The sequence below is a fragment of the Nelumbo lutea genome, chromosome 8 (assembly GCF_056320005.1).
Source record: "Nelumbo lutea isolate HS-2025 chromosome 8, American lotus-T2T, whole genome shotgun sequence".
NCBI classification, from domain to species: Eukaryota; Viridiplantae; Streptophyta; class Magnoliopsida; order Proteales; family Nelumbonaceae; genus Nelumbo; species Nelumbo lutea.
The window spans coordinates 35,256,373-35,262,670 of record NC_142691.1 but is presented as its reverse complement, the minus strand read 5'-3'; the positions used below and the strand labels follow the sequence as shown (position 1 = coordinate 35,262,670).

Here is a 6,298-nt window from a genome sequence, read left to right as displayed (position 1 = left end):
ATATAACATGAATCAATTATGTACTTTTATTCATTTACAATAAATGTGTAGGTCCATAGTGGTCACTAAGACCCTCAAAGTATAAAAGGTGTTAAACCAACACTACATGGACGCCTACGATGAATCCAGAATCCATTGCACAATTGCGATAAACTCATACCCGAGATAGGTCGCAATGAACTTTGATTAACACAGATCTACGATAAAACTAAGACGCGCGAATTTGTGATGAACCCAAACATGCGTAAAGCTACGATGAACTTAACACCATTATAGAACCACAAAATCATGGGTTGGACGGGAATAGATAATGGTTGTACGTGCATCTTTTAATTATGCATGCCGAACGATGACATCACTCACACGATGTTAGTACAATAGAAACATGTACGGAAAGAATAAAAAAGGAATATGATTCTTTAATAATAATCCGTTAATAAGAACTCCTTTTGACAACTCCTTCCCTAATAGTCTTAACTCTATTTATAAAAAAGACTCTTCCTCGCGCCCTCTCAATAGTGCGGCTTGACCTTTTAGAGAACCCTATGACTAAATAGGCGGCCATTGGATTTCTTGATCTGAACCGGTCGAGAACTCCATGGAGGAAGCGAAAACTTCAACGACAGACATACCGCACCAGCCGTTCTATTAGTTACCATTCTTTTATTCAAATCGCGATCAATGGATATGCCGCACCGGCGACCACCAAGTCCTCTCCCAGAATCTATTTCTCTCGATTTTGATTAGAAGCTTCTTCTTTTGCTCATTAAACATTCCCTATTGGTAATCGCAACCAAAAAAAAAGGAATAAATCTCAGTATCCAGACTTCTGGTTGACACTTGCAGAAGGGGATGGTGTGAAACGATTTGGACGAAAAAGGGGGAGTGATTCTCAGTACCCAAAGGGCCGCCTCCGCTCACTTCATCAGTTCAGGTAATCCCCACACAATCTCTGATTTTAAGCTCTGTTACTGATAAAAAGATTTCTAAAATCTTAGTTTGGTGGTTGCCATTCTAATTAATTTAAAGTTTTGGAAATCCCCTGTGAAATTCCTTAGAACCGTTAAAGCTATGGTATTCTTTTCAATCTTGAAAACCTAGCTAGAACTCAGGACTTGATAAAAAAAACATACATAAGATTCACCAAGATCCTTTCGCCTGTGATTAAAAATAAAGGGGGGGGGGGTGGAAGATGCGAAGATTTCAAAATTGTAAAATTGGGGTATTTTGCTTGTTCTCTGCTAATCAAACGCGTCCCTTCTTTGCTGTAATGGATGTTATTTCTAACTACTTGTACTACTCTGTTTTGATGATATAATAAAATCCTTTGTGTTGCTAATAAAAATAAAAATAAAAAAGAAAAGAAAAAACTCAGTGAGCATTTATTTCCCGCTCTCTTTATTATTCGTTCGTTTTAAGTCAACTTTATACCAGAGTAATCATCCTTGTTGCTTTAGCTGAGATTGATTTTAAGCAGTCATTTTCACTGTTGGCACACTTGTTGGAGCTTAATAGTCTAGAACCCATTATGATGACTCATTCGAGAGATTCGAGATTTTTTTTTTTTTCTCTGAAATGCTCCATATAGGCTTTATCTAGTTGCTCCATAACTTCATTTTCTAATAAAGGATTCTTGTTAAGTACTTCTGCCAGGTTAAATTTATCCCATCATTTAATTATCATAAAAAAAAACCAACCATTTTATGTGGATCTGCCTTTCAACCGGAAACCATGAATTGTCTATGGGATAGCTTCATTTTAGGATCCATGGTAGCTTATTTTCAATGAAGAAATCTATTTACGTAACATGAGCAGATGATTTAGTTCCTTAACATATTTTTTTTTATATTTTCAAGTCTCTCTAATACTTTTGGTAGAAGAATTTCATCTAGAGCACCAAGCCCATACTGGACAAACTGTATCAAAATCTTTTGAGAATCTAATGAACCAAGAGTGCTTTTAAGCACTATTTTGAGTCAAGAATACTTAATGGCATGCTTTCACGCAATTCCATTAGTTGAAGTAGGTATGCCTTTCTGGTGCTCCTCATTTTTCCCATAGTTGAAAAATATTGACACTGACTAGCTTAGAACGAACTATCTATGTTTATTTTGTCCTGATAGAAATGTTGGATTTGGGATGATCCATAACCTGTGAAGCATAGTAACGTTTGTCTTTTCCTAGAGCGCAAACTTCAAGATGTTGTCTTCCATAATATTTAAGGACTATCTTATGAATTTCTTGCTTCGATTTATTTATTTATTTTTTGAAGATTAATAAAAAATAAAATTTATTAGTAATAAAGGGTACAAGAGGAGACAAGGTATAGCCAACCAAGCTACAGACGTCCGGGCCAATATCTTTTTTTTTTTTTTTGAGGCCTTCAAATTCTGGAATAATTAACATCCAATGCATAAGCTTTGAACTAATGACCGGAAGTAGCCTTTCCTTCATTTTCCCTTAAAAGATTCTTTTATTTCTTTCCTTCCACACTTCCCAACAACAAATAGAAAAAGGGATGCAACTCCGTAAAATTTTAGCTTTGATGTTCCTAGAAACTCTTGGCAATGAGCTGAAAATCTCCATAGACCCATTAGGAGACCACCCACCCATTCTGAAAAGCTTGAAGATTTGAGAGAACAAAATCTGTCTGAGATATTAATCAGATAAGAAGCAATCTTTTTCCTCTGTCTATTGACAGGAGAATGCTTGTTTATTATCATTGTTATTTGAAGAAGAAAGTTCCTCCCAAAGCGTTTAAGATTACAAATCCAGCTCCTGATGAGATCCACTGAAATATTAATTACCATATCCTCAAGGTTAGCCTTGTGTTCAAAAACAAAAACAAACTATTCCTCTCCTTCCTAAGGGCCCATAAGACTGCTAGAGGCACAACTGCTCATAGATGACTTACTGTCTCTATGTTACATTATTACATAAAGGGAAGAGATTATCTGCAGGCTTGCTGCCTCTACAATATTTCTTTTCCTTGTTAAAATATTTATTCAGAGGATTGGTTAATCCTTGTTGGTATTCTGCTACTGTTGTTGCTACTTGTCATTCTTTCCCTGGAAAGAATTTCCGATTTTGAGTTCACAGGAGAGAATTATTGTCACTTTTGATATATTTGATTTTAAATCAAATGCTGACAGTATTGCCTACCATCTTGCAAATATCTGCTTAGAATCCTTAAGCACTAGATTTCTAGCATCCGTATTTACGATCTCTTTTGTCTAATCAGCAATCAGTTCTTAATATGAAAGTTTATTTATGATGGGTTTGCAAAGTGTGTATTTATGATAGGTCACCATTGTGGGTTTTCTTTTTGGTGGTCTGCAAAGTGTCAATGAATATTTGATTTTTGATAGGTTTTTTTCTTCTCAAGGTGGTTCTTATTTTGCGATGCCAACGTTTTCCGCTTTAGAAGTTGAGGTTGATTTTGATGCTTTTTTTTTTGTGTTATATATATTTATAGATTAAATTCTATGATTCCAGGGGCATACCCTGCAAGACAACTAATGGGTTGAGACTTGGAGAACTGAAAGTAAACTAGTAATCTTGTTCATTGTTTTAGATTAATTATAGCTGCGGAAAGGTGTTCTGCTAACTTCAGAAGATGTTATTTCTGCTTAATTCATAATCATTCAAAACTTGGTCTTGCATAAAGTATAGAAAACTTGTATCTCTTAGGATGCATAGTTCCAAAGGTCATAAGTTTATTACACACTGGATGCTAACGACTAGTGCTTATTCTGTTTCTGCACTTTCTGCAACTACTTGACAGTGTATTAGATAGAGGGTTTTAAATGAGAGTTAAGATTTAAGACCTGCAAGTTTAAGAAAAAAAGTAGAATAGCTCATTATGATCATCATTCTTGTTTTCTCTTAAAGCATATTTTTCCTTGCATCGATAAATATACGTATTTCGAGCATAACCCTTTCATCCTTGATCATTTTCTCAATAAAATTCGTTTTATATGGATTTTGTTCATCATTTCCTTTTGAATAGTAGCGTATTCGACCCCACATTTCGGTACGTTTTAACCGGAAGCCCTAAATGAGTAAGTTTGGCTCTTGTTGTCTACCCAAAACCAGTGTGATTTGAAAATATGCTTTGGCATTTTAACAAAGAATTGTTTCCTTTTTTTCTTTTTCTTCTTCCAAAATCATTCCCAAAACACACTATTTTAGCATGGTTTTTCTGTCACATAGTTATTTTTAAAATGTACTTTCAATATTGACTATTAAAAATATGTTTTGGTTTTAAAGTTGTGTCTTGCTGTATTTATCGAGAATATGTTTTCAAATGAGACCCTTTTTACTCTGTAGTGAAGATATGATTTTGAATCGATTTGTGAATTTTGAAATGAATTTTAAACAAGCGATTACCCATTCATCACATATCTTGCGATTCACTAACATGCTTCTTGCAGCGTTACATAAAAATCCTAATCAGCAGCATAGCCCATTCATTGCAGGCCTAGTTTACTAGGCCCGAGCACCACCTTCAGGATGACACCTTGGTTGTATTAAGCCTTGGACACTCCGGGCATCTCAGCAATAAGCCCTGACACCCTAGGCATCTTTATAAAGCCTTGACCATCCAAGGCACAGAAAGCCCTGGCAAATCCAGGCACAGATAAAGCCTTGGCAACCCTAGGAACAGAAAGCCCTAGTAAACCCTAGCACAGACAAGCCCTGGCAACCCCAGGCACAGACAAGCCCTAGCAACCCCAAGCACAAACAAGCCCTGGCAACCCCAGGCACAGGTAAAACCCTGGCAACCCTAGGCACAAGTAAAACCTTAGCAACCCCAGGCACAAGTAAAACCCTAGCAACCCCAGGTGCAGCCACACCTCCATGCAAACTATTGGGGGGTTTCATGCAAACCGTTGGGGGGCTCCGTCAACAAGTATGACCCCCACCTAATTTATAAACACAGATACTCTGTCCAACTATGATGGACTAAGGCAGGACAAACTTCACCCATCTTAGCATTGACAAACAACACTTCGCTTACCCAAACACAGTTGCGATGGATTGAATCCTAATCGTATAACCCGTGAAGGGCCTCACCTCCTCAAAGTACGACAACACACTATCCTCGCAGGAGTAGCAAAAACTGCATTTCCCCACAAAGAGGCCCAAGATCATCTCTACAAATATAGGCATCAATACATACCTCACATCTTGCTCTTTTTTTACACATTATTAGATATGGGAATAACCTCTTAACTAGTTACTTGTATAATGTCATTGGGTCAAACCCTTTGCACCTGATAGCATCTCAGATGATAGACTAACACTGTTCGAGTTGTGGTAAAATTTGCTATGCCTTTGCTAATATTTGATCATGATAGAGTCCAATGGGGACTTGAATCCTATTTTCGATATTACCTAAAAAAATGAGAAACCCCTCCTAATATTAGAAGACACTTGCAACTTTCTTCCTCATTGACGTTTAACACTTGTGTTGAGCCTCCAAATTAAGGGGCACACGCGATTCCCTTTTTTATAAGTAGTTCGCAATTAACGGTTGATTACACTCGCAAAAGTGTTCGATTGTGATTAACTCTTATGATACTTTCAAAAAGGACTTATTTGTGATGGAATGCGCAAAAAATCAACATTAAAGGATTTGATCACCATTCAATATATGTGTTAATACAAGTCGCAACAAAAATTCACAGACCACAACTTTCAAGCCACATTACTTTGATTCAGATTCTTCCCTTCAAACTAATATGCGATAAAGTTTTTCTTACAAGATTGAAAATTCTGAACGAGTGATGATAGATGACGATGGCTTGCTAAGAATAACATTTGTTCCGGTGTTTTTCTCATATGTTGACAAAACTTCATTGCAAAAGGTAACAAAATACTTAGTCTCGAGCCCTAACCATATTGCACACATAAAGACTCATTTTCTTTAGGCACAATAGCATTTATCTTGTTTTGGGGAAAGGTTCAATCCCCCTTTCCTACACGCGTGCTAAGATTGTTTGCATTATATAAAGATCACTTTATCACACTTAGCAATGTTTCGGGAATCGAAACAACACTTAATTTTCTTCTTTCTCTATGCGCGTAAGGCATTCACTTGTGTCGACAACCACACTCCTTTATGAGGGCTTTTAGCCTCTCAGTAGGCTTTAAGAGATCGGTCTTGACCACTTTAAGACAAAGGTCACACACCCAATGAAACCTCACCTGAGTGTTTCTCGATAGAAGACATTCTATCAAGATATAGGGGGTTGTGCCCACTAAAGTAGCAATATGATCACCCTTAGCCACTCCC

At 36.9% G+C, this 6,298-nt stretch overlaps 1 long non-coding RNA gene across 1 annotated transcript; it reads left to right on the top strand.

Moving 5' to 3' along the window:
* The first annotated feature begins 469 nt into the window (after positions 1-469).
* On the top strand, positions 470-3,666 carry LOC148843799 (uncharacterized). The gene is made up of 2 exons (XR_016102945.1): positions 470-934; positions 3,496-3,666. It is a non-coding gene; the product is annotated as an uncharacterized LOC148843799 (long non-coding RNA).
* Positions 3,667-6,298: the final 2,632 nt, after the last annotated feature.